The sequence below is a fragment of the Megascapheus bottae genome, chromosome 10 (assembly GCF_031878675.1).
Source record: "Megascapheus bottae isolate mThoBot1 chromosome 10, mThoBot2.hap1, whole genome shotgun sequence".
In the NCBI taxonomy this organism is placed as follows: domain Eukaryota; kingdom Metazoa; phylum Chordata; class Mammalia; order Rodentia; family Geomyidae; genus Megascapheus; species Megascapheus bottae.
Genome location: NC_143518.1, coordinates 16,375,178 through 16,402,421, shown reverse-complemented (window position 1 = coordinate 16,402,421; position 27,244 = coordinate 16,375,178). Strand labels below are relative to the sequence as shown.

Sequence of the window (27,244 nt, the reverse complement as noted above, 5' to 3'; positions counted from 1 at the left end):
AGTCAAGTATAACATGGCCAATACTATCAGTGTATATATATATACATATATATATATGTGTGTGTGTGAGAGTGTATATGCAAATATGTGTGTGTCTGTGTATGCAGGTGTGTGTATGTGAATGCAGGTGTGTGTATGTATGTGAAGGTATTGTGGATTGAGCTCAGTGCTTCATATGTGTCAGGCCTGAGGTTTACCTCTGGGTTAACTGTTCAATCTTTAATGAGTGTTCTTATTCAAATGGAATAGTTATTTCTGCTGGAATAAATTCTTACAGAATTTTGGATAGGACACTTTCTTCATTTTAGGGTTACGAAATATTTCAAGTTACACTGCAAATTTAGAACACAGTCTAATTTGATGTTGGATCAGAAATCTCAACCTAGCTCATGCATTCTTTGGAATGCTTCATTTTCTACTTACAAACAAATGCTGAAAAACTCAGGTATTTTGCATTTGGAGAGGAAATATTGGTGCAGATTTGATTTTTAAAGTGGCCCTGCCTCCGTCAACTTTCAAATAATATTCTGAATTACGTATCACTTTGCCTTTTCAAAGAGAGCAAGAAGTGCTTAGTTATGCACAATCTATTCTGTTCTTTCTTGCTTGAGAGGGAAAAGAAAGGAGGAAGTTAGGACTGCTTAAGGGTAAGTAGTTCCAGACACACAGAAACTCACCCTCTCTGCAATTTAGACGAGCTAATGGAAGCATAATCTTTTTTTAAAAAAATAATATGTTTACTTAAGCATGCGATTTAAGCACGCTTAAATCTGATCTCAAACGCCTGTTTCTCACACCTGTACACGTAGAGGAAGGATATTAATCTCTAGAGAAGAGTGAACGACAATTTTCTCCCTCCCTTCCTCTTGAATTCCACCTTAAAACCTCTGCAGTCAGGGAGACCAGCCCACGAGTTAGCTCCGCCCACCAAGCATAAGACTTTCTTCTAGTCTGGGCTGAACTTGAATCCTGACTGAAAGCTAGAGAAAAGCCTAGAGGAGCCTGAAGATTGTCTGGTAACTCTGGGAACTGTAAGCGATCTATTTCCTTTCCTTCTGCTTCTTTTCCCCACTCTCCTGACCTGGTAGTTTGTTGCTTACTTGGAAAGAAGAGAGGATGAAAGGGGAAACTTCAGTTACTTTCAGTCTGTATGCTTTTGAAATAATGTGGAGCTACGGAACTTGAGTTCCCTACTTTCTCGAGTCTAATACACCATACAGTCCAGTGATGAGTAATTTCCTTCAATTGCAGCCCTCAATGAGCACTTTTCAAAAGGGCTGTAAGGTGGCATTTATTTGTATTCCTTAGAGATGCCACCCTATGACAAACCCAGTACCCGCCAAACTGTGTGACATGCCTTATGAGCATTAGCAACTGACTCTGAGGGAGGACTCATTTAAGTTTAAGCTTAAAACAGTCTTTTAAAAAAATTTTTTTTTGATATTTTTACAAAGCATTCCTGGGTATTTATTGTGTTGTAATATTGTGTGGAAGACAGACAATAGTAAAAAAGTGAATGTAAAGAAACTGGCATGCTGGCTAGCTCAGGACTGGCATGCTGGCTAACTTTTCTGTTGAGTTATTAAGCATATGAGAGAAAGGCTCAAACCAGTTTCTCCACAAACATCCAAGTAATTTTGTTTTGGAGGAAGCAGGAGAAGGAGGCATTTGGGTTTGGATTCACAGTGGCTTCACCTATGAAAGTCTCCTACAACTTGAAATGGTTTTCCTCTTAAAAATGACACTGGAAGAAGGAATGTCCCTCATTCTGGCTAATGATTTAATCAACATTTTTTTTTTCCCAGTTAAGGTAGATGGTCAGTATTAGAGACTTACCTTTTGTATTGATATTATTTCTAATTGCACATAGAATTAGGGTGCTATTTGTCTGTTGCATACATTTCAAATTGTCACTGAAGGTATTTGCAAGGAATCCAGTGAAATGAACTCACTGTGTATCTTTAAAGTTATCTGCTCAGAGATCCCTTGGAAAGTCCTGGGCTTTTGTTGCCTTTGATCTCTGGAGAGTTGCATTTTAAATTAAGCAATACTTGTGAAATGCATAGAGAAGTGTTTAATCTACATTGACTCAAAGAAGGTTTTTAGATACTTCCTATAGGGGAAGTATTTTTGTCATTTTTTTTTACATTTGAAGCATTTTGCATATATGTTTAATTGGGGAAAGGAACATTATTAAATGGATTTCTTACCACCAATGTTATTCATTCTGTCGAAGTAATATATCTTGTTTCTTTAAACCTATCTTTTCATTTCATATGCTGCTACTTAAAAGTAAAGTGATAAAACATTAAATACATATTACAGGAATTAAAAAAGAGGAACAACAAATCATGGTTCCTTTTCCTCTTGTGTACTTTTTATTTATGATAACATATTTTCCTTGAAATTTTTATTGCCCTGGTTATTGTCATTTTTCAACCATTTCTTTTTCCTTTTCCCTTCTCTAATTGTGAGCGGGCTTTGAATTCAGGACTTTGCATTCTTGCTCAGCTTGTTTGCTCACAGCTGGTGCACTACCATCTAAACAATGCTTTTAGTCTAGCTTTTGTCTGGTTAATTCAAAATATGGAGACTCACAGGAATCTCTACCCAGGCTTTTTCAGTCCACAGTCCATTGGTTCTCAGCCTTCTGGAGTAGCTAGATTTTTACTCACGAGCTTATCTTGTGACAATTCTAGAGTTCTCCATAAAATACCTCATTTATACCCTTTTAGCACACACATATACACACACATTCAAAAACACCTTTAAGAAGTTTACAATACCTCCAAAGCAATTTATGTCATATGAAGAGGGTGTACCTCTTAAGTGTTCTGATAACATAAAATGATTAATCAGCAAATTATCTCCCTCTTTGGTAAGGAACTATGTAGCAACAGGTCCTGCAGCAGCACCTGCATTGCCAGTGACTCAAGCAACCACTTGCAATGGGAAAAGCCACTAGCAGAGAGCACAAGTGAGCTAATTCTACACTCAGTGAGGGTGTAGAACCAACTTTCCACTTTTCTGCAACAGCCAGACTATTTTTATTGCTAGAAAGCACTAAGTGAAGCAGGAGGAGGAAGTACATACAAGTGTTTGATTGGAGTGAGTGGGGGTTATGTATTTTTACATTGATTCTAAAATTCCAAATGCACTTTCCCAGAGTGATCAGGTCTGTATGGTGTTTGATTTATTACAAACATAAACCATAAATTTGGTTAAATACAGAAAACTGTCCCATACTGTAACTATTGATAATTATTTACAAAGGTCATTCATCCATCATGAATATTTATCCAATACCTAGTGAACATCAGCATAGAGATAAACAAGAAATGAATGTCTTTATATCTGTTTATACTTGTAGGTAGTTTTCTATACACACACTTATGTAGATTTACAAAGTTGTGATCACAGCAGTCCTGCTGTTTCCATGGTGCTTTTCTTCATTCATGGAATTTTCTGTTACAATAGCTTTAATAATTGTGCATGGCTTTGTATTTATCTGCATCTTAAACAGATAATTTTGAATTCTTATGTCAGACATCATGCACTTAATAGGAATTGCTCCATGAGCTAAAAAACATGATTCTCCCTATATGCAGATTTTAGTCTCTGGATATGCTGAATTAACCAGTCAGAAATTGGTGAATATTTTTTTTAGTCCCGGGGCCTAGATACTGTCCTTGAGCTTTTTCAAAGCTAGCACTCTACCACTTGAGCCATAGCATCACATCTGGCATTTTCTGTGTATATGGTACCGAGGAATCAAGTCTTCATGCATGCCAGGCAAACACTCTACCACTAGACCACACTCCCAGCCAAATTGGTGAATATTGCAGGTATTTTTTTCTTTAGCATTACTCTGGCTTGAACTCAGGACCTTCTACTTGCTAGGCAGGCACTATATGACTCATACCATATATCCAGCCCCTATATGGTCTGACTATTTTTGAGATAGGCCTTCTTTTTGAACAGACTGGCTTAGAGGGATTGTGATCCTCTAATTTGTGCTTCTATCTTACAGTTTGAATGACAGATGTGTACTTCTATACCCAATTTCTTCTGTTGGTATAGATTCTTGTGAACTTATTCGTTAGGCTGGCATGAGACTTTTACCCTCCAGATCTCAGCCTCTTGCGTGGTTGGAATGACAGATATGCATCACTGCCACTACTGTTACAGTCTTAGCCTCCCAAGCTGCCATTATGTGAGCCATTATGTTCAATTTAGGGTGATTACAGTTTTCTACTACCGTAAATATTAAGTGCTTATGCAAATGTGTATGTGCTTCTTCATGTATTTCTTTAGGATAGGGATTGTGTGTGTGTATGTGTGTGTGTGTGTGTATGTGTGTGTGTGTATGTGTGTGTGTGTGTGCATTTGTGTGCTGATACTGAAGTTTGAACACAAGACCGCGATCTTATTTTCCTATTTCCCTTTTCCTCTCAAGGCTAGCACTCTACAATTCCACATCTTGACTTTTTACTTTTTGCTAATTAACTGGAGAGATAATAGTCTCACGGATTTGCCTGCCCTTCAGAGATTCTTATTATCTCAGCCTCTTGAGTAGCTAGGATTGTAAGCATGAGTCACCAGTTCTGAGCTAGGATGTATCATTAAGTGAATTTCCAGGGTACTAGCAAAACACTGCTACTTTCAAGTTGCAAGATCATGAACAAATCACTCTTTCTCGTCAGAAAAATGTTATTTTCTAAATTGTAATATAGGAATAGTCATAATCAGGTATTGTGAGGATGCCTTAAAATATCTAACAAGCTGTCATAAAATATTAGTTATTTCATCTTATTATTATTGTTTTGCAAGTATAGCACTGAGGTTTGAGCCTTGCCCTTAACTTGGCAGGTTGATTTGCCTTCTTGCTAGGCTAGTAGTCTATTCGAGATAAAGTTTACAGACTTCTTTGCTTGGGCTGGCCTCAAACAATGATCCTCCATGTCTTATCCTCCTGATCACTAGAATTACGATGTGAATCATTAGTCCCCAACTGCTAGTCATTGCCTTTGACATGTTGCTAGTGAGACTATACCAATTCATAAGCAGTATGAGAGGTTCAGGTTTCCCTAAGCCAACACTGGGCACCATCATCAAGCATTGAAAACAACACATAGGAACAATTTAGACTGTTGTTCTTGAAAGTGGTAACCTGTTGAATGTATCTCTTTCTTAAACAAGGTTGGACAATGTTGAGAACAGCCACTGAGATGACTGTTTGCCCCTTTCAGTGGGTTTTAGAACAATTCTCAACCTTAGTTTCTAGTGTGGTAATTGTTAACATATATGGCTCACATAAGGAGAGATGTTTGGAGAAAATGAAGACTCTTAAAAACAGAAGGTGAAAATTTGAACGAGGAAGATCGAGTCCATAAACACCATTTTTCTCAATTTTGGAGGAACTAGTTTTTGTGAGTCTCTGAACCTTTCCCTTCACCATTGGTGACAGTGCCTGGTAAAAATGCAAGCAATTGTGTTTCACACTCATGTACTTGGACATTATGAAAATTGGAAGATTTCAGAAGAGGTCATCATTTTTGTAGAATCTCACGCAGCTCTGGGGACACCCAGGCTTGCCTCATGTAGAAAAGATGACAAAGAACACAGGGATTACGCAAAGTGATTCTGTCTTTCCAGAGAAGACAGTAGATAGTATTCTGGTCATTTGGTACCATTTTCAGCTTGGGAAAAAAATCATTAATGAAAAATGTGCCACATTTTTCTGTGCTTGCTATTGTTGCTCTGTGTCTGCCTCTTGATTCTGTGTAATTCTTAGTCTGCTTCCAATATTCTTTGAAAATATAGCTTACTTCTTCCCCTATGGCCTAAAATAAACAGAAATAACCCAGTGGCCACCATCAGTAGTTTTGTACAGCTGCACTAGCCGTCCAATGGCTTATTTGGTAAATTCGAATGACTTCATAGGAACCCAGCCTGTGCCATTCAGTGACCTACAAGTGGATTTCAGCACTCAATTCTCTTCCTTCATTGTTGGGGACCTGCTGCCTCCTCACCCTTCATCTCTCTGCTCATCCGTTTGACTTCTGCAGCCTGCAAGGGCACTTTGGTGTTTGGGTTACAAAGGAAATAGTCACAATACATAGAATGTTAATATTCTGTAGTATGGAATATGTATGTTTGCAAGACTCAGCTTGAAGTCATTCATTGTTTCATTGTGCTACTGTCAAGTGTTATTTTCTCATTACCTGATTAATCAACAATCAAAGGGCTAATATCATCTTCCATTTACTTAACACTTTATAAGTATAAAAGCCAGTTAAGGGACTTGTTTTGCTTTTACAATAACCGCATGAATGAGTTCAGCATGCATTATCCACATGTGACATAGGTTGAAACATCCAGTGGCTTTCTGTCCAAGTCTTATGATTTCCATGTGAAAGAATGCATTTGTTTCACTGTTGATTTGTTTACATTTTCAGTTTTGATATATATTACTTGAGGTTGTCACCTCCTCCTATTCTGTTAACAGAAGACTTATGAGGAATGTCCTAAAAGTTCAATGTCCCAAAGCATGTTTCCATAATAACACAATTGTTCTGCCTTTCTATGGTGGTTACTCATTAATGTAGTAGAGGAAATCATACTAATATGTAAGAATGATCCGAACAATTTTATGATATATAATTTTTTTTTGCCAGTCTGGGCTTGAGCTCAGGGCCTGAGCACTGTCCTTGGACTTTCTCAAAGCTAGAGCTCTACCACTTGAGCCTCAGCACCACTTCCAGCTTTTTTCCATGTATGTGGTACCGAGGGGGGAATTGAACCCGGGTCTTTCATGCATGCTAGGCAAGCACTCTATGAGGTGTTTTGAAACAGCATAGTGTTTTAAGCAGATACATGTTGTTTTGAAGGGTAGTTAAATATAAAACATTTATCTAAAAGCACAAAAGAGATGAAGTAAGGAGTGAAATTATGAATTCCATACTAAGTAGCTTACCTTTCCAAAGGTTTTGTTTCCAGGTTGACTATAATCTACAGAGTTTATACCTCTTTCTGGTGTGTGTGTGTGTGTGTGTGTGTGTGTGTGTGTGTGTGTGTGTGTGTGTGTGTGTGTGTTAGCATGGGACTTGAACTCAAAGCCTCTTGTTCTCACTTGGTTTTACCACTTGAGCCACAGCTCCCTTCTGGCTTTTAGCTGGCTAATTGGAGATAATAGTTTCATAGATTTGTCTGCCCATCTGGTTTCAAATTGGGATCCACAAGTCCAAGCCTCCTGAGTAGCTAGGATTATATGTTTGAACCACCAACACCAGTTTGTTTCTGGTTCTTATAATAAACAGTTTAATGTAAATCATTTGTATCAAAATAACTACTTTGACCTTGGACTTATCATTAGTAGAAAAACTCATTATTATTTTATCTTTGCAAAACATCAAGTACCTTATACTAAATAAGTTGCTTCTTCTCAGGGAAAAAAACAAACCTTAGTCATCAGCTTTCCTTAGTATAGTTATGTATGATTTTATAATAAATGAATACTTAGCACTTCAATATTGACTGCTGAACTTTTTCATCATGACATTAGCTCAGCAAAAGGCTTCTGAATTTATCAGCACATATACTCCCTTTTTTCCTGTAATTTTGTGCCCATATTTTTGACAAGATACGTTGGTATGTATATATCAAAGGGAACTGTTTATCTTCATGAATTCTTCAGTCAGTGATTCCAGAAGATACACTCCTTGCTAAGGAGATCAGGGGAGAAAAATAATGGTATGTTACATTTTCTTCAAGTTCTGATTCTTCTGTTTTGTGGATTTCAAAAATATGTGCTTGATATGGTGAAAAGCAATTTGTACAATAATGTAAGGATTTGTAGGAAAACAACCCAAGGAAAAGTACCTAATGTTGCCTGCAGTTATGGGATCTTTCTATATATACTCATGGATGTAAATGAGGACTTCTTAGTATCCATCCATCACTTACTGAGCCTACCACAAACCTCAACTAGACATCAACTTCCTTTTCCTTCAACTGCCATAAACAGATGCCTATGAATTTAAAATTAGCTGAGGTCATGAACTTAAGGTCTTTAAGAGAGAACATGGACATTTCTGTAGTTCACTGTCTAGCATTCTACCTTCAGTGTATAATGGTATTACAGGTTCAACTAATAACTGAAAAAATGGTGCTATAGTTTTGATTCCTAGAAGTTGGTACTAAAGTGTTTTAGGGAAATGTGTCACAGCAAAAATTCTTGTTTACCACTTCTGTTTTTTTGGTTAATTGAAGGTTTAAGACAAATTTGGTGATACATGCCTGCAGTCCCAGAAACTTGGGAGGTAGAGACAGGCAATAGCTATAGACCAACCTATAGAGATCCTGTCTCAAAAAAAAAAAAAAAATATATATATATATATACTTTACTATGACAATGAAATACAATTAAAAAAACACAACAGAAAACAGATTAGTAAAACAAAACAAGGTTGAAGGCATGACTCAATTTATATATATATATATATATTCACATTTGCATGGAATTTTTCTTTGCATATGTAACTATAAAGATGCCTTTTAGAAAGAATGACATCGACTCTGCCTTTATTGAAAGGAATGTAGTAAGAAACATGGAAAAAATAAGCACTGTCCTTGGACTTTCTCAAGGCTAGAGCTCTACCAGTTGAGCCTCAGCACCACTTCCAGCTTTTTTTCTATGTATGTGGTACCGAGGAATCGAACCCGGGTCTTTGTGCATGCTAGGCAAGCACTCTACCACTAGGCCAAACTCCCAGCCCCTTATCATTAAATCTTATCTATTAACTCCTTATGTAAGGTTTGGCTACCTCACATACCTTACATAAGGAATTAACATACCTCAAAACTTAACACATTTTTTAACAAAAGGTATTCATATATATTAGTAGATCACTGATGTTAATTAATGGATATGTATAATTATTGTGTGCATTCTTTAATATTAATAATAAATTAAATTAATTTTAATCCTGCATTAATACATACAATTTATGTATTAATATATTAGTCATATACATTATTTTGTATTACACAATATGTATCACTAACAAATATACTGAATGCATATTCATACTCAAAATTATCAATCTACCAAGCCAACCTGTTACCAATATTTAATCATATGATAGTCAATATTTAAACTTGAGCTCCATAGGATCTCAAAGTTCAAATCCAAGCTGTGGCAGAAAAGTCTATGAGATTCTGTCTCTAATTAAGTAGGAAAATTCTGGACTGGAGGCAGGTACTCTAATGGTACAGTGCCAGCTGAGTACACATGAGGCCCTTAGTTCAAACACCAGTACCGACAGAATCATAGAAAAAAACAAAAAAGAACACCTGGTAAGATTTTCATTCTCACAGTGAAAAGAATGTTCTTACATAAATTATACTTTCCTGTGAGAAAAATAATTTCTATGTAGCACTTCAGTAATTCAAATAACGTCTTTTGAAGGTGATAGGAAATGTATCTTTTTCCTATGTCGGAAAAGATCGGGTGTCGGAAGCAGGATAGTTTGTGCTCTCCTTTTTTTTTTTCCATGTAAGAATTTGACCTGCTTGGGCAAAAGTTGTGCCTATATTGCTTTCCTAGTTCAGTACATTGTCATTAGGACTGTCATGACAGTTTCTGCACTACATTATGGACATTCCAGAATGAATAAACCGGGTATAGTTGGAGGAGAGAGATAAGAGATAAACACGTGGCAAATGTAACATGCAATGGAAGTGCGGGGCAGGATGCGGGCGGGGGTGGGGGGTGGGGGAGAATGGTTGCAGGCCTAGGTATGTGGGAAGGGAAAGAAGTGAGGGTAGTTGAGAAGGGGTCCCTGCAGAGAAGGAAGTTAAGAAGCCACATGGGGAAGCAGAGGCCTAGGGTGATGTGAAGGAAAGAAGGAGGCGGGAAGTGATTCTAGAAGATCCGAGGAGCTTCCTGAGGAGGCAGAAATGTGGCTGCTCTGAGTGAAAAGGTGGAAGACCTTCCATGGCTGTGTCCCAGCAGAGTCCTGGGAACGGAAGGATAAACAGAAGATGGGGTACAATGAAGACACATGCACCGGGACTCAGAGAGACTGTAAAAATGAGGACACAACAGGAAAAAGGACTGAGAACTGGGTGGAGCCTGTCCTGAGTTTGTCAGTCAGATAATCTGGTTGAGACTGACGTGTGATGGTTCAGAAAACACAGTCATAGTAAAGTCCCTGAGGATCTTCGGGCAGAGAGCAATATAGGGGGACCTGACACGTCTGTACCCAGAGGAAGGATCCTCTCTCGCTCATTTACAGGATGGAGGACCCTCGTGCACGTGCGCAGAAGTTTGTAGACTTTGCTCTGAGGCTCTCTGAATCCTCTTCCTCAAGAAAGATAAGGTCATAGCTAAGTGTGGGGTGAGAGAAGGAAAAATCTCACTTCCTGGAGAGGAAGTGGGAGTCAGGAGCCAGCTTGGATGTGGATGGGATTGAGAACCTCTGTGTGGTTGAAGGACGAGAACTTGAAATAAAAGCGTTCTGCTACGTTCTCTTGTTTGCAACCATGTTTCACAAAGCAGCTAGATGATGTTTATTTCTTTTAGAATGGCAGTTCTTTTAATGTTCTTGCTATAAACCAAATATTTATTATGGTTACTAGGAAATGAAAATTGGTTGTAGCTAACAGGTTCTCTAATTTAGCCATCCATGGTTTTATAATTAGAAGTCTCTTTAATATGTAAATTAGAAAAATAGAGTTATTTGGCTTCCTAAAGAATAAAGTTTTGGGGAGGAGGAAGGGGAGAGAAGAGGAGAAAACCTGGGAAAGCCTTGACAATTAATCACTGCACTAAGCAACCCTGCCTGGGAGAAAACACTACATACAACTCAGGAACTTTTGGAAGGCAGATTGCTTTTCTAGGTAACTTGTGACTGGTAGGGAGTATTCATCCTTGGTTAGTCTACAGGAGTTGGACCTTTGTTCCTTTCACTTCAGTGAGTCTTGTTGGCTTTACATCTTCCAGGAGCCATCATTCTGGAATCTGTTTTCTTTCCTTGGGTTCTACTTGGTAGAGCTGGTGCTATTGCTCTTTGAAGTCTTGAAGGTTTCACAGTTTCCCTCCCCTTCTCTGTGGGGTCTTTTCCTGGTCAAGTTCACAGGTCTTTGGTCTTTTGTCTACTCTTCTTGGCTCCTAAGAGCACATTAGTGCTCACTCAAGATAAGGCCTTATGGAATTGTACATTCTAATTGCACAGTTGGGGGCTACTGTGGAGTTCAATGATAGAATGCCCGTGTAGCACTGTGTGAGGCTCTGGGTTCAATTCCAAGCACAAACAAATCCCCAGTTAACAAACAAAGAACCTAAGGGTAACAGAAACAACTAGTAATAACAACTGGTTATCACATATTGTATTTGCTTGGTGCTCATGGCTCTTGCATGAAACCCTATCTATTCAGAAGGCTGAGGTCAGCCTAGACAGGAAAATCCATGAGATTCTTGCCTCCAATTAAGGGGAAAAAAAGAAAAGAAAGAAAGAAGGAAGGAAAGAAAAGCCAGAAATGGAGCTGTAGTGGTACAGCATTAGCTTTGAGACAAGAAGTTATGGACAATGCTCAGTGCCAGAGTTCAAGCCTCAAGACTGGCACACAGCTCTTTGCTCTATCAGGTCCTTGTTTCACAATATCCTAAATCCTTCATTTCAGGTCCAAATTCCATTTTTCCTTCTTTTCCAGTCATTGAAGTTTTTGAGAACAGCTTATTACTACTGTAAGCAAAGATACATTGTTTCTAGGACTAAAACAGTATTATGGAGTTATTGACTCATCTATTTCTTCAAAGTTAAAAAATCCCATCTTAAGCCAGGTGCAGTGGCTCATGCCTGTAATCCTAGCTACTCAGGAGGCTGAGAACTGAGGATCAAAGTTCAAAGCCAGACTGGGCAGAAAAGGACCTGAGACTCTTATCTCTAACTACCCTCTAGAAAATGGGGAGTGAGGCTTGGCTCAAGGGTAGGGTGGTAGCCTTGAGCTGAAGTGCTCAGAAACAGCACCCATGCTGAGTTCAAGCCCCATGACCCATAAAAAGAATTCCATCTTCCTAAGTTCATTTATCATTTCTCATAAATCCTCTAAGATGAAAATGCTTCTGTCTTTCCCAGAGGAAGGGCAGCCTTATCCACACATGGAGACAAGGAATCTGAAGGGCTCAAACTGGCCAGCCTGGTGACAGGAGGGGACAAGCTTTATGGTCATATGCTCTTGAGTTTGCTCCTGGCTCTATTCCTGGTGAACTGCCCAATTTTCAGTGGCTATTATTATTATTTATTTATTTGGGTCATGGGGCTTGAACCAGGCCTGGGTGCTATCCCTAAGCTCTTCAGCTCAAGGCTAGTGGCTACTATTTATCTCTGTCTCCTCCTTAACCCAGAGATAATTCTTAAAATGGGAAATTATCTTGTGCTTTATTCACAATTCTACCCATATTGGTTAGGCAATGGCTTAGCTACAGTTATCTAACTTCCTCCTGCCTGATTCCTCAACTGTCTAATGGAGGAGAGAGAGAGAGAGAGAGAGAGAGAGAGAGAGAGAGAGAGAGAGAGAGAGAGAGAGAGAGAGAGAGACAGAGAGAGAGAGACAGAGAGAGACAGAGAGAGAGAGACAGAGAGAGAGAGAGACAGAGAGACAGAGAGAGAGAGACAGAGAGAGACAGAGAGAGACAGAGAGAGAGAGAGAGAGAGAGAGAGAGAGACCATGTTTTTTGTTCATTTTGAATTTAAACAAAAACAAAAGAGTTCAGCAGAAGCTCCATTGAAGCAGTTAACTGGAATAGATAAGGCAAGGGGAAGGTCTCCAAAACAGAGGCCCCCCACCTGACTCTTGGGCCCTGTATCTGTCACATTGTCACACACATTCATACCCATATACAATAATTTTTAAATCGGTCTGTCTAATACTTGTAGCCAAATAACATATAAGTAGGTTTAAAACCTAAAGAAGAATAAAAGCTAAAAATAAGCTGTTTTATTCTTTGTGATACCAAGGTTTGAACTCAGGACCTCACACCTGCTCAGCTTGCTTGACAGGCTAGCATTCTACCAGCTGTGACACACCTCTAGCCTGCCATTTCCTGGATATTTTGAAAATGAAATCTCTCAAGCTTTTCTGGCCTGTCTGGGCTTGCACTGTGTTCCTCCAGATCTCAGCCTTATGATTAGCTAGGATTACAGGTATGAGCCACTAGTACTCAGCTTAAAATAAGCATTGGTTTTGTTTTGTTTTTCTTTCAAAAATTTATTTGATCAATCTTGTGAATTAATCCAATCATTTATCTTCTTCCCATTCATATTCTGAGACTATGAGACATTCCAAACAAACAATAACTTAGAACTTAAAATTTTGATAACTATGGAATTCATTTTTCTTCTTGTTCTCTTTGATTGGCCTCTTTTTATCTGTGTGTACAGATAAAGTAGAAACAGAGAACAATTTCTTGAGAGGGGAGGGCTTCTTGCTGTATTCCTAACAGTAGACTTGGTAGTGTGGTGTATGTTTTAGGTCTGTGCTCACACATTTTCATGGTGAAATACCTTGTAGGTACCAATACGGCATAGTTCCTTCAACTTGAAATTTTCACGATCTTAAAATAAGGCCAGAATAGTTACTTGCTTCAGTTTACCAAGAGGTAAAACAATGGAAAATAATAGCAAACCAAGGAAAGAAAAGAAAAGAATACAGGCTGGGGAGTGGAGAGACACATGCCTGCTTTGGGTGCAAGGCAGTATGAAACCAGGCTGGCCAGCTGGCTGCCTTGGAATGTACAGGTTTTCCTGGATTACAGCCTTTCACCTGTGAAGTGATATAAAAGACTGCACTGTATGTTGTGTGTTTCATTTGTACAGAGTGTGTGTATGCATGCGTGCGTGCGTGTGTGTGTGTGTGTGTGTGTGTGTGTGTGTGTGTGTTGCAAGAATGAGGGAGACAGACAGGGAGAGAGAACTTTTCAAACATCAGGTGAGAGGGGCCACCCCCTCTAAAAAGTGCCAGGCTGTCTCCTCATCTCTTGCCCAATCCTGGCTTATACGCAGCTTGTATCACATCTGGGCTTCTCTGTCTGGCCTCAGTTTTTCCTCCTTAAGCTTTCACCCTTCCTCATTTGCAGTTGTATGCTTCATTGTGGAAGGGCTAGGCTTATATTGTTGGAGCAGGTTGGGAGGAAATTTTATCCTTTCTACTCATATCTGTAAGTCATGTAACTATGTTTGGGCATGGAGCCCCTAAAGAGTTGCTGAGACTAGTCCAGTTGACTTTAACCCTTTCAGACTTGGGTCTTCATAAGTAGAAATGAGTTCAACACATAAAGAGCACATGAGGACAGTAAGATAGCTGCAGTCTGCAAGTCCAGCTCCAGAAATCATGAATCAAAACCTGCAATGTGTTGAGCTTGCATTTCCAAGCTCCAGACAATAAGGAAAAGGAACATCTGCAGTTTAGACTACCCAGCATGTGACATTTTGTTCTACTATGAGTGGCACTTAGGTCATGTCACTGCTACACTATGGCTTTCTAGTAACTCAATAGTCACTGAACAGTAATACACTAGATGTTAAGGAATAACTTATTGCTAGTGTTTCAGAACGTCTGCTGTCCCTAGGGTCTTTTACAGAAGGGAACAGTGGTATAGAGAGAAAGGATGTATTGCGGGACAGGAGGTCAGGATTTTAGGGCCAACGGAGCCCTGGGAACTGTTGGTGATCTGGAAAATGTTTCTTCCTGTGAGTTGCCAGTTAGATCAGCCACCTAACCTTTTAACCTGCTTGCCTTCCTCTCAGAAATGACAGTACTTACTGTCTTGTTATGAAAATAAATACTTAACAAAGTACCTCGAAATAAGTTAATAAATGTGATTTTTTATAAGTATTCCAATTAGCCAGTGTTAAGATAACTTCCCGTTTTGTGCAAAAAAGTCTATGAATAAGCTCTACTTTGAGTCTTGATATTTTTTAACTCATATTTTCTGGTTTATTTTAATAAATATTACTAAGGATTCTTGATTTTTTTAAAAAACAGGGTCTCATTTATGGTGTCCAGGAAGCTGACCTTAAGCTATTGATTACCTAAGGCTGGCCTGGGGATGGTGATTCTCCTCCTTCAGCCTCACAAGTGTTCGGATTCCAGGCTGTGTCACCATACTACTCACAGTATTTCTTAACACATGGGTTTATCAGTGACTGGTTCATTTCTCTGAATACACTGTGTGAATTCCCAAGTTTGTTCATTCATCCTTCCATCAATAGTAACTAAATGATCACTCTGCCCTTGGGAGCATAGAGAGAAGAAAAGAGGCTCTCATGTTGTTCAAGGTTAGAAAAGCCATGCGCCATGCATAATATTGCAGCAGTACATGGCCTTCTGCTTAGACATACCAAAAAGAAATACAAGGGTCCCAGACTAGGAGAGAGATTAAGAAATGACTGACCTCAAAATGTGGTTATGGAAAGCCCTGCATGCCAGGCTGTTCTCAGGGCAGAGCAGGAAAGGCAGCGCTAGTGAGAGCCTTTGCCTAGGGGAACGCTTTCCATCCCACCTTCCTGTGCTGCTGGGACTCTACAGCTCAGTTACTGACCATCTCTGTGCAGTTTTTTTCCCCTGTCTTTCACCAGTGGCATCTGTTCGCTTCCTGAAACTCTAGAGGGTCTTTCCTATATGCTAGTTTGTTTAAATAATGAACATTCAGTTATATAAATTTGAGAGCTGAAGGAGTATCAAAGTCCTAATAGTAAAACTACCAAGGGAAAACGCCAGTTCAACAGGAATTGTGGAGATATTATCGTGGAACACCTGGAATCCACTGTAGTACTTGGGGGGCAATTTCTATCCAGTTGTACTCTACGCTTGAAAGCCAACTTTGTCAGTCTTTGAGTATTGCTGTTCCTGTTCTGTGGTATTAGAGATTGAACTCAGGGCCTTGCACTTGCAGGCAAGTGCTCTGCTACTTGATGCATGGCTCTAGCCCTTTTGCATTCAGTTTGTATTTTCAGATAGGTGCCATGCCTTTTGCTTGGGCTGAGCTCAGATTGTGATTCTCTACATCCAACTCTTGAGTGGTTGGAATTACAGTCATATGCCTTCATAGCAGATGACTGTGTGTTATGTCCTGGAAACAATAAAATGCTCTTCACAGTTTTTTTTTTTTAAGGCTAAGCTCAGAGTTTGATTACAATGATACTTCATCTATAAAGGCCACTTATTTATATTAATCATTACTGTTATTGAATTTCTGTGTGTCTATTGGTGATATCAGACTTTGCTTAGAATAGAACAAATAAAACAAACAAACAAAAACAGAAAAGAAACCACACAAATGATTTAAAAATAGAAACAGTTGCCTACATGGCCCTGTATGTCTAGAAGAAAGGTAATGAGGATGGAACATAAAGACACATGTTGTTTTTTAAAAAAAATCATCTTTCTATTTGGGATAAGGAGGAAAAGCTCGCCTTTAGTAGCAGACAATTTGGTGGTGGATTAGAATGGTGGTGAATTAGAAATAGCAGTTCTTTAAAATTTCTAAATACATGTCATCATAAAAGAATGCTCTACCATTTGTCCTCTTGAAACCCTTTAGAAATCTCTATCACACCAAATAAGTTTCCCAGAGTTGAGGCAGTTTAGGTTAAAGGTATCATTTCATAAAATACAACCTAACCAATAAATTATTGTTTCATTTATTTTGATATGCTATGGCTGGTATTCCCATTAAAAAAACAAATTTGCATATATACAATATATCAGATAATTAGGTAAAATACTGATATATTGTATATATTCAAATTTGTACTTGGTTATTTGAAATAGGATAGGGAAGAGGGAAAACAAGATGAGGGGCTGGGGAGGGGGGAGGTAAATGGGGACCAAGACATGAGAAAGGGTATCAATGTTTTTGAAGTAATGCACCTTCTATCTGGTGAATATAATGTAACCCTTTAATAATTACAATAAAAATATATGAAAAAATAAATTTGCAAACTTAGGAAGAAGGTCTTCAGATAGGGAGACAGCTTGAAGTCAGCCTGGCTTGGGCTGAAAAGGTACCAGGAATTCAGTGTACAATCTCTTGTTACCTTCTTGTTCTACCCATAGGAGATGGAGTGTTAAAGGAAAGGATTGTTTGTGCTTTTTTTTTTTGCCAGTCCTGGGCTTAAGCTCAGGGCCTGAGCACTGTCCTTGGACTTTCTCAAGGCTAGAGCTCTACCACTTGAGCTTCAGCACCACTTCTGACTTTTTTCTATGTATGTGGTACCAAGGAATCGAACCCGGGTCTTCGTGCATGCTAGGCAAGCACTCTATCACTAGGCCAAACTCCCGGCCATAGTGCTTTTTTTTCTTTTTCCTTCTAATGTCACAGCCCTATCCTAACTTCTTCCTTCTGTCATCTTATTCTGTGGAGAGAGAGAGAGAGAGAGAGAGAGAGAGAGAGAGAGAGAGAGAGAGAGAGAGAGAGAGAGAGAGAGAGAGAGAGAGAGAGAGAGAGAGAGAAGGAGAGAGAGACAGACAGAGAGAGACAGAGAAAGACAGATATAATATAAAGACAAAATGCTCCAGTCTGGGCTTTGGGTTCTTATTCTTTTTCTGAAGAGTGCAACTTGCTTTGACAATATGATTAAAAGATTCTGATCAGATAGAATAGTATATATTCAGCAGTCATTGAATACCAGTGGTTTCATGGCAGAGGTAAGAGTGTGTTAGGAAATGGATCCAAATTTTCCTCTTATTTCTGCCTGGAAGTGACTAATCATAGGGTAGAAAAGGAAAGACACAGACAGAGAAAAAACTAAACTAAAATAAACAAACCACAAGTACCGTATCTTTTATTTCAGACATGAAAGTCTGTGTATACTCACCACGGCTAGGGCTAGTTATTTAGCTTAGTTATAAGAAGCAAAATATCCCCCTCCACAAACAAAACAAAAACAAAAACAAAACAAATGTTGGATGAGCATTCACTCTACTGGTTGTACAACTAAGTCACAGTAAGATTTCCAGGACTGAGTAAATTGTGGGGATAGGAACATTTTCCTAGCGTGTGATGTGGATGTTTAGATAGAAATGCCTCAATACCACAGAAACCTAAAATACCTCCTCTAGTAACAAAATTAAAGGAGGGGGTAAAAAATGAGTGGGTGCAGATTCCTAATCAGAGGGAAACTGTAGTCACCATCTGACTAATCAGTGATTCTGTGCTGATAAAAGCAATCATTTCTTAACAAATTTTCCATGGATTTGTTTTGATATGCCTTTTTGAACATACAGTTGGAAGGGACAATTGTACATATAAGTTAGAGCTATCTTTGTGAATTGGATATTTGAGACTGGTCTTGCTGTATCAATTACACTACACTTAATCTCAAGCTCACCTTTCCTCAGTTACCATACTAGGTGTGTGCCACCGAGACCTTCTAGATTTTCAAAAATGTGAAAGTTTTAAAATAATTAAGGGTAAGAAATTTCAAAAGCAATACAGGGAATTACTATATACCCTTGCTCACTGTAGTAGCTAATGTATACTTCATACAGTATGCTAACTCAAGTGAGAGCTTACTGTGGTTAGTTTTTTGTACATGTTAGGTTTTATTCAGGTTGATAACTATTGACCTGTGATTTGAGTGTGAAGTCACTCACATTTGTTCTTATTGGATTTTTATCTGCCATTGTGCTTTCTGCTTTCCATGCTTCCATCCCTTCCTTATTTCCTTCTTTCTTTCCTCCTTCCATTTCTCCCTTCTTCCCCCTTTCCCTTCTTCCCCCTCTCCCTTCTTCCCTCTCTTCCTCCCTTCTTTATTTCCTCTCCCATTTTCTCTTTTTCTTTCATCTTTAAATAGTTTTACAAAAGATTTAAATTCTACCTCATTTCTTCTTTTGTGTTCATTTAATGCTTTATTCTTCTGTTTTTTTACATTAAGAAATTTTCTGGTAGTCCATTTTAATTCCATTGTCAATATTTTAATCATAATTTTTGAATGAGTTACTTTTTAGAAGAATTACACTATATTCTTTGATTATAATCTTATTTATAAATAATAACATTTTCTGTAACATAGCAAAGTCTATAATGTTTCCTATTCCTTTGTGCTATTGTCATATATGTTATGAATTATTAATCTAATAATATAGTATTGCAATCTATTTCTATAAATTCTACATATTTTGGGGATGGGGTCATGGGGCTTGAACTCCGGGCCTGGGCACTGTCCCTGAGCTCTTCAGCTCAAAGCTACCACCTACCCGTGGAGCCACAGCCCCACTTCCCATTTTCTAGTGATTAATTAGAGATAAGAGTCTCAGGTTCTTTAGTGTCTGGGTTGGCTTTGAATCTTGATCCTCAGGTCTCAGCTTTCTGAATAGCTAGGATTACAGGTGTGAGCCACCATGCCAGGCAATTTTATGTATTCTTAAAAGGTATTTTCTTTTCTTCTTTTTTCTTTCTTTTTGAGGTGCTAAGGATCAAACCCCAGACTTTGTGCATATTAGATAAGTATTCTACAATTGGGCTGCATTCCTTGTCCTTTGCTGTTTTTAAATAAACTTTACTTCTAGTGAGCAGTCCTGTCCATCTTTATTGACAGGACAATGTCTTTATTTGTCCTTTAATTTTGAAAGACAGCTTGGCTGGATATATTCTTAATTTGTAGTTTTGTTCACTGAACACTCATGTGCCATTTTTTTCTTAGGCCACTTTGGTTTGATGAATGCCAGTTCTTATTCTCATAGGCTTATCTTGTACTTGAACTGCCATTTTCCTTCTTGTTCTCAAACTTTTATTTTGTCTTTGACTCTCAACAGATTGACTGGAGTTGGAGAGAGTGATAGTATGTGTGAGAGGTCCATCTGATTAAAGTACTATGTATGCATTGTAAGATATCTCAATGAAACCACTTTAAGTAGTAAGCAATGTAAAAGAAAAAAAGTGTAGAACCAGCTCTGTACTGAGTACAAGTGAGAGAGGGATGATGAGTGAAATCATGATACATTGTCTGTACATATGGCTATGTCGAAGTGAAACCTCTCTTGTACAAATGCTTGATGCTAATTAAAATGTGAGGGGAAATAAAGCATGACTAAAACACACTAAAAAGAACAGATTGGCTATTGTGCATCTAGGTATAGGTCTCTTTTTTTATTTATTTTTTAATGAAAATTGAGAAAAGTTTACATTTATTTGTTGGACATTTTTCTCCCATCTTTCTGAAACTTTCATATTTATGGTTTATACTTTTTGTTTTGTTTTTATTGATTTTTTTGAAAACTGAAGACTTTATGTTACATTTGTGTTATAAGTTGTATGTTATGGCGTACTTAGATCCCAGTATTTTTTCTAGGGAAATTATTGTTTCTGCTTGTTTATTTTAGTGATTTTCCTCAATTTAGTCTTAGGAGTCTTCCACACTGTTTAGCCTCTGATGGATCTGCTGAAGGTTTTTCTATTTGTTGGGGTTTTTTTTTGTTTTGTTTTTAGTATACTATTATTTTTCTTTGATTTCTCACTCATATTTTTTTTTCTAGACATGGGCTTGAACTCTAGGAATGAGGGCTGTCCCTGAGCTCTTCAGCACAAGGCTACTGCTCTACTCTTGGGTCTGGGCATTGTCCCTGAGCTTTTCAGCTCAAGGCTACTGCCCTACCTCTTGAGCAACAGTGCCATTTCCTGTTTTCTAGTGGTTAATTGGAGATAAGAGTCTCATTGTCTTTAATTACCCGGGCTGGCTTTGAACCACGATCCTCAGATCTCAGCCTACTGAGTAGTTAGGATTACCGGCATAAGCCACTGTGCTCGGCTCTCATTTATTTTTCTTGTGTTAGTCCTTTATCAGCCAGTGATTGGACAAGGATTTACTCAAATATCCTAAATGAGTGTGACTTCTACTCTATCACTTTCATCATATGTGAGTTGGTGAATGCTTTCCAAGTCCAAAGAGTTTAAGAGTTGCCTCTGGTTTTTAGTTTCTGCCTTCAGGAGACCTCATGTTAGTAGCCTTGAATATATTCACAGCTTCCTAGACCACCAGGAACAATCATAGGCCTTAATAATGCTTGCTCTCTTTCTGCTTTTCGCTCTGTCTCTGTCTCTGTTCTGTTTTTCTCTGTCTCTGTCTCTCTCTGGCCAGGCCACTGTTTTCAGTGTTGGCCTTAATCAGTATGGATGCTAGCATTCCACTTTCTAGTGTTTGCTTCTGTGATCACTCTGACAACTCCTTGTGCATGGAATTTTCCATGCCTTGCTTCAAACACTTGCTAACCAGTCCTGACCAGCAAGGCAGCAGTTACCTCAAGCTTCCTTGCCTTCCCAATTATAACTCAATGCTATAGAATCAGGGGAGAGTCAGAACAGTCTCTTAGAATGTCACAGATTACTATTGTCCTCGAGATGTAGTGCAGTTAATCAAAATTAGTGCTTTTCATTTGTAGCATGTCCTTTTGTTAGTTTCCAGAGCTCTTATGTGGTACATTGAGTAAATCTGCTCAATTTGATCAATGATTGTTTAGAGAGAAAACAAATTTTAACTGTCATTTTGAAAGTTGGTCCACAACTATACTCCCCTTAAACTGGAAGCTTTGGCCAAAATGCTAGATGAGATACAAAATACTTGAATTAATTATCGAATAGACTATGTTTTCTATTTTGTAAAAAAGGGCATAACATATTGCATAAATCTACACTTTAAATACTTCATAAATAAGGGAAGATTGAAATTCTAGAGAAGAATTTTGGAAGTTTTAATGTTGTGATGATTGTTTTGGGATTCCTTCCTCCAAAAAAGGAATTCACCTCTTAATCTCCCATCTAGAAAGAGGAACTGTTAGAAAATTGATCAGAAAGTTTAAAAAGATATTTAAACTATGCCTCATGTAGTAGGCATAGTGTAGGTGTCTATTTCAGCTTGAGAAATTGGGAAGAGACACAGCACAACTGAGTTTTAGTTTGGAATAACTGCATTCTCAGGATCTACTGGAAGAAAGAAAACCTTCTGAACTAGTGGAATAATGGGATTTCTGAGTCTTAGGAATGCTTTTCCTAAAAGGAGTGAAAAGACCTCAGAGAAAATGCTATATGGAAATTCAATCATGAGATATAAACAAACCACATTTTGAGAGGTCAAATCAGGAGTCTTTATTAGAAAGCCAGCAACTGTGAGTAGACAAGGCTCCCTGCCAAAACTTGCCTTGAATACACTTAATACTGCTAGAAAACTGAGCTATGTGAGTAGGAAAAGCAGAAGCACCATCTCAACAAACCAGTTCAGAGAATCTCATGAGTTCATGGTGCTGGTCTGGCAGGTCCAGTAATTTATTGTCCAAGTCCCCACCCCTGCCTCTAGGAATTCAAGCCCATCTCCTGGGTTGGGATTTCACCTCTAAGAGTTTTCATAAAGTCCCCATCATCCACCACAAGGCGAAGATGGCGGTGAGGACAAGATGGCGTTACTTAGAACCAGTATCCATATTTCAAATGGCAAGTTGGGAGGGGATAACAGTATGCATCAGAGCCTTCAAAAAACAAACCCAACGAGAGCACTGATGCACTTACAGAAGTCAGGAGACACAGAGCAGGGAATTCAAATCTAGAGGAGTCAGAAGAGTCCACAAAATGTATTCAGGGTATATCTATCAGGCCCAGTTTATAACAGACCCAATAGGTAATTGCTTATTTGTTTTTATTATCTCATCCTCATCATAGCTCTCCAAGCTGCAGAGATTAACAGCCAGGATTATCAAAATTGTCCAGTTGTAGGGATTGAAGCCAGTTAAGGTGAAGGGAGAAGACAATGACTTTATCTTTCCATTCCTGACAATAGGCTCTGGCTTTGAAAGGACATGGTATTTCATTTCGTGAATTTATTTCTTCTTCCAAAAGTTAACAGAAAGATTCTAAGGTGACTGAGCTTTTATTAAAACAGCCAGTTATCCCTGGATGGAATTATGTAACAAAAGGGAGTTAGTTGCAATAGGTGTAAAAGATTAAATGCTGTGAGTCATGTTTGTTTAATATCAAGTTATCTTGTAGCTTCTAACCTCAGAGACACAGGAAAGAGAGAGAGAGAGAGAGAGAGAGAGAGAGAGAGAGAGAGAGAGAGAGAGAGAGAGAGAGAGAGACAGAGAGAGAGAGACAGAGAGAGAGACAGAGAGAGAGAGACAGAGAGAGAGACAGAGAGAGAGAGACAGAGAGAGAGAGACACAGAGAGACACAGAGAGAGACAGAGACACAGAGACACAGAGAGAGATGCAGAGAGAGACAGAGAGACAGAGAGAGACAAAGAGAGAGAGACAGAGAGAGAATTATTATAAAAGATATACCAATGCAGTTAGCTGTCATAAATCTATTTCCTACTTCTTTACAATAATATCAAGGAGTCTGTGTTTATGTCTGCTACTAAATACAGTTGTGGCTCATAGTTGGGTAAAGAGAATGGTTGTAAATGGGTTGCTGGAAATGAAAAGAGGAAATAAAAGTTGCTGATTCAAAACATTAGAGTCCAGCAATACATTTCTTTAAAACAACTTGAGTACTGGTCTCATTCCTTCTTGAGTTTTCACTCATTCTGCTTTTGTTTTTTGTAAATAGAAATTAATTTTTAGCATTATGCTATATGAAAACTTTTCAAGAATAAGGACAAGTGACTTTGAAAGAAATTGCCCCAAGTTCTCTGTGAAGTTTCTCCACTCAGCACATAAACACAGCAATACTGAATAATGCCATACCCATGAGACACCGATCCATCAGTTACATGCCTACCTTGAGCCTATTGTAGTTTAAGTGCTATGTTTTTGCATAAGAGACAACTCAGTGGAGGAGATAAATACTGTCACTCACATGCATCTTTAGTTCTCTCTGCCAAGGCAGTTGTTGTACACAATGAAAGGACTAAGGAAGTCAGAGTGCACAATTGGGTTGGGGGGAGCAGACCAAGCCTCTGAGGACACAAAAAGCTTCTCTGAAGAAGTGGCATTCAGGCAGAGTCCTGAAGGGTGGGTCAGACTTAGCTAGGGGCATAGGAGCTCTCTACAAGGGTCTGCGTGATTTTCCCTTGCCTTTGTTTTTAACCTCATTATCAACCACTTTTGCTCTTGGTTGCCATTGCCAACTACATGTCTTCTCTCACTTCCTCCTACCACCTGCCTGAGTTATACTCCAAATTTACTGACTCCTTCTCTACCCTCTTTTCTATCATCTCTTTACAGAGCCTAGTCTCAGCCTATTCTTTTTTCCTGCCTTTAAAGTGATTTTTATCATTTTAGAAATATGTATAGTTGCATATGTGACTACTATTGTTGCATTTATGACATGGATCAGTTACTTCCTAATTACTCTCTGGGAACAGAAAGCTCAGATCGGGAAAGGAAGCTAGTTAGGCCATCACATTGCTTCATTATACCCTGCAATCAACATTGTCATACAGAAGTTGAGTATATTACTCCAATATTTCCTTGAATGAATGAATGAATGGATGGATGGATAAAACAGGAAGGTTAGAAGAGGTAGGTTACAGCCTTGAAACAGAAAGAACATCACATATTTGAGGACACAAAAGAAAATCAGAATGACTATAATGCAGGAAGAAAACAGGAGAGGTTCAATGTGAAAGTCTTTGTTGCCATAGTATTATATTGTGATAGAAAAAGGTTGTTCAGCTTTGTTTATAGTAAATAAGTATGCAAACTGTAATATGTAGATCCTGTTGATTTTTTATAAGAATAGGAACACAGAAAATATTTCTTTATATATAAAAAAGATGTTATTAATCAGAGAAAATGTTACTTCTTTGGGCCAATGATGACTATTAAAAAGTCAATGCTAGGCTTTGCTTTTTATATAAAGTGGATTTATTGCCAATTTATATTTATTAAAGGTAGAAGTTCTGCCTATGCACTTCTACATTTTCAGTGTCTGGTATAGACTGGATAGTTAGCCAAAATGTCTTGGTTGAATGGACTAACAGACACTTATATTAGGGTAAGTCACTGTGTTTGAATGGAATAGCTATATAGGTGGTTTATGGGACTCTGTTAATACAGAATCTATGGAGTCACAATATCATATTGTAAACCCATCTGACTCACTATCTGGTCTGAAGCATCTTACATTTATCCTATTTGTTTGTTGTATGACAATCCATCCAAAGATTCCTCTTTTCTATAGGAGTAATTATAATAGACTGTATGTCTTTCAAGGAAATGCACAATGCTGTTAGTGAATCCATGTGATCTTTTTTGGAAAAGAGATATTTGCATGTGTTGGATATCTATTATGGGATAGATTTAGCTTTAGTTATTGTTATCTTATGTAGTGCATGCTATGCTGTTTCAGATACAGTGCTATAATTTTCCCTCAGGTGTTGAGCTCAGGTGTTGTCCTAATTCTGCATGGTCATGTTCTGTGAGGGACATATATCTTAGGAATCAGCACATATAGCAACTAGATGGTTCTGGTTCAAGAGCTCTCTGAGGCCCATCATAAACTTGGAAAGATTCATATTTGGATGCCACTTCCTGGCTAGAGGTATATGGTGAGGAAGAGGTGCTTTATATAGGAATATATTCCACCAGAAGTTCTAGAGTATTCACTGTATGGTGACCTGTATGGGAAATACTGTAGGTATCCTTTGAATTTATTAGCCTCAGCCACCATGTAAGGTTTAGATATTATTAAGCATTTCAAATAAGATATAATAACAATGGCTTAGAAAATTTGATAATTGGAAGTGATAAATAGTTATGACTTTTACTTGTCATAGGTATATACATATATATTTATTCCACTACAAACTCAAGTGCAAATTACAGTCATCAGTTTTATTTATTTATTTATTTATTCCTATCCTGGGATGCTAGTCGTAGACATAGTACATTGCAACAGAATATGAATGATCATATTTATAAAGTGTCAGTACATCAGTCCACAACAAGATTGATCAGCAGTCAGCAATGCAGCTGTGATTTTGAATACCACTGCCATGCAGGTTCCTTACCTCTTGCTTGGGGATGCTGTAAGATCTCAGGCTATTAGTAGATCAAGAAGGCCAGTAGCACATATGTCCTCAATTCTGGGTAAGAATCAGGAATCAAAATAAAATCTTTCTGGGGTGGGGAGTTTGGACAAGTGGTCGAATGCTTGCCTAGCATGCACGAAGATTTGGGTTTGATTCCTTGGTACCACATACAGAGAAAAAAGCCAGAAGTGATGCTGAGGCTCAAGTGGTAGAGCTCAAGCCTTGAGAAAGTCCAAGGACAGTGCCCAGGCCCTGAGCTCAAGCCTAGGACTGGCAAAAATGAAATATTTCTTTATAATTCATCCAGCTTTAGGTATTTTTTCTTTAGTAATACAATTAACTAGTACAGATAATGTAGAAGAGATGACTGGGGATAAATACTATATAACATTTTTAAGCCAGTCCTGGGGCTTTAACTTAGGGCCTGGGCACTGTCCTTGAGTTTCTCAGGGCTAGCACTCTACCACTTGAGTCACAGTACCACTTTTGACTTTTACTGTGTATGTGGTACCAAGGAATCAAACCCAGGGCTTAATGTGTGTGCTAGGCAGGCACTTTAGGCCTGCCACTAGGCCTAGACCTAGGCACTAGGTAACATTCCTCGCTCCTATTATATAACCTTTAATGGAATGGAAAAGGAACTTTCTTTGCCTAGATTAAAATGTTTTATTGAAAATGAAACAGAAACTTGTTCCTTTAAATATTTTTATTTAGTTTCCTACCAATACAAAGTTACTCCTAGTATGAAATTTAAAATTTTCTATCAAATTACGATTACTAACACGAATGCATTAAAATGTACTAAATGAAACTAGATAAATTGAAATATCATTTTTTTAAAAATTTTTTTAATTGTAATTAGTAAAAGGGTTACATGATATTTGCCAGATAGAAGGTGCATTAATTCACATACGTTGATACCCTTTCACATGTCTTGGTAGGAAATATCATTCTTTTTATTGTGAATTTGTATAATTGAAAAAACTAACAGTATGTACTCTCAAATTATAAATCGTACAAAACTACTTTTCATTTATTGTAATTTTAATTTATGACTCTTAAGATACTTGGCAAATGAAAACAGAAAAGTGTAGTTTCCTAGTCATTACAAAATAAATTTGAACAAATAAATGTGCAAGTGAAACAGTGTTATCAAAGTATGTTTACCCCTTTCCCTAAGTCATTGTGTTTCTAGTCATTCATTTACTGTTAGGGAGCTC

General features: G+C 38.1%; 1 protein-coding gene across 1 annotated transcript in view; it reads left to right on the top strand.

Moving 5' to 3' along the window:
* Window positions 1-956: 956 nt before the first annotated feature.
* The window catches only part of Pla2g4a (phospholipase A2 group IVA), a 115,925-nt gene continuing 89,637 nt past the window's right edge, over window positions 957-27,244 (top strand). Inside the window, exon 1 of the mRNA XM_090340210.1 lies at window positions 957-1,031. The gene's annotated coding sequence lies outside the window, so the exon portion shown is untranslated. The remainder of the gene's footprint in view (window positions 1,032-27,244) is intronic.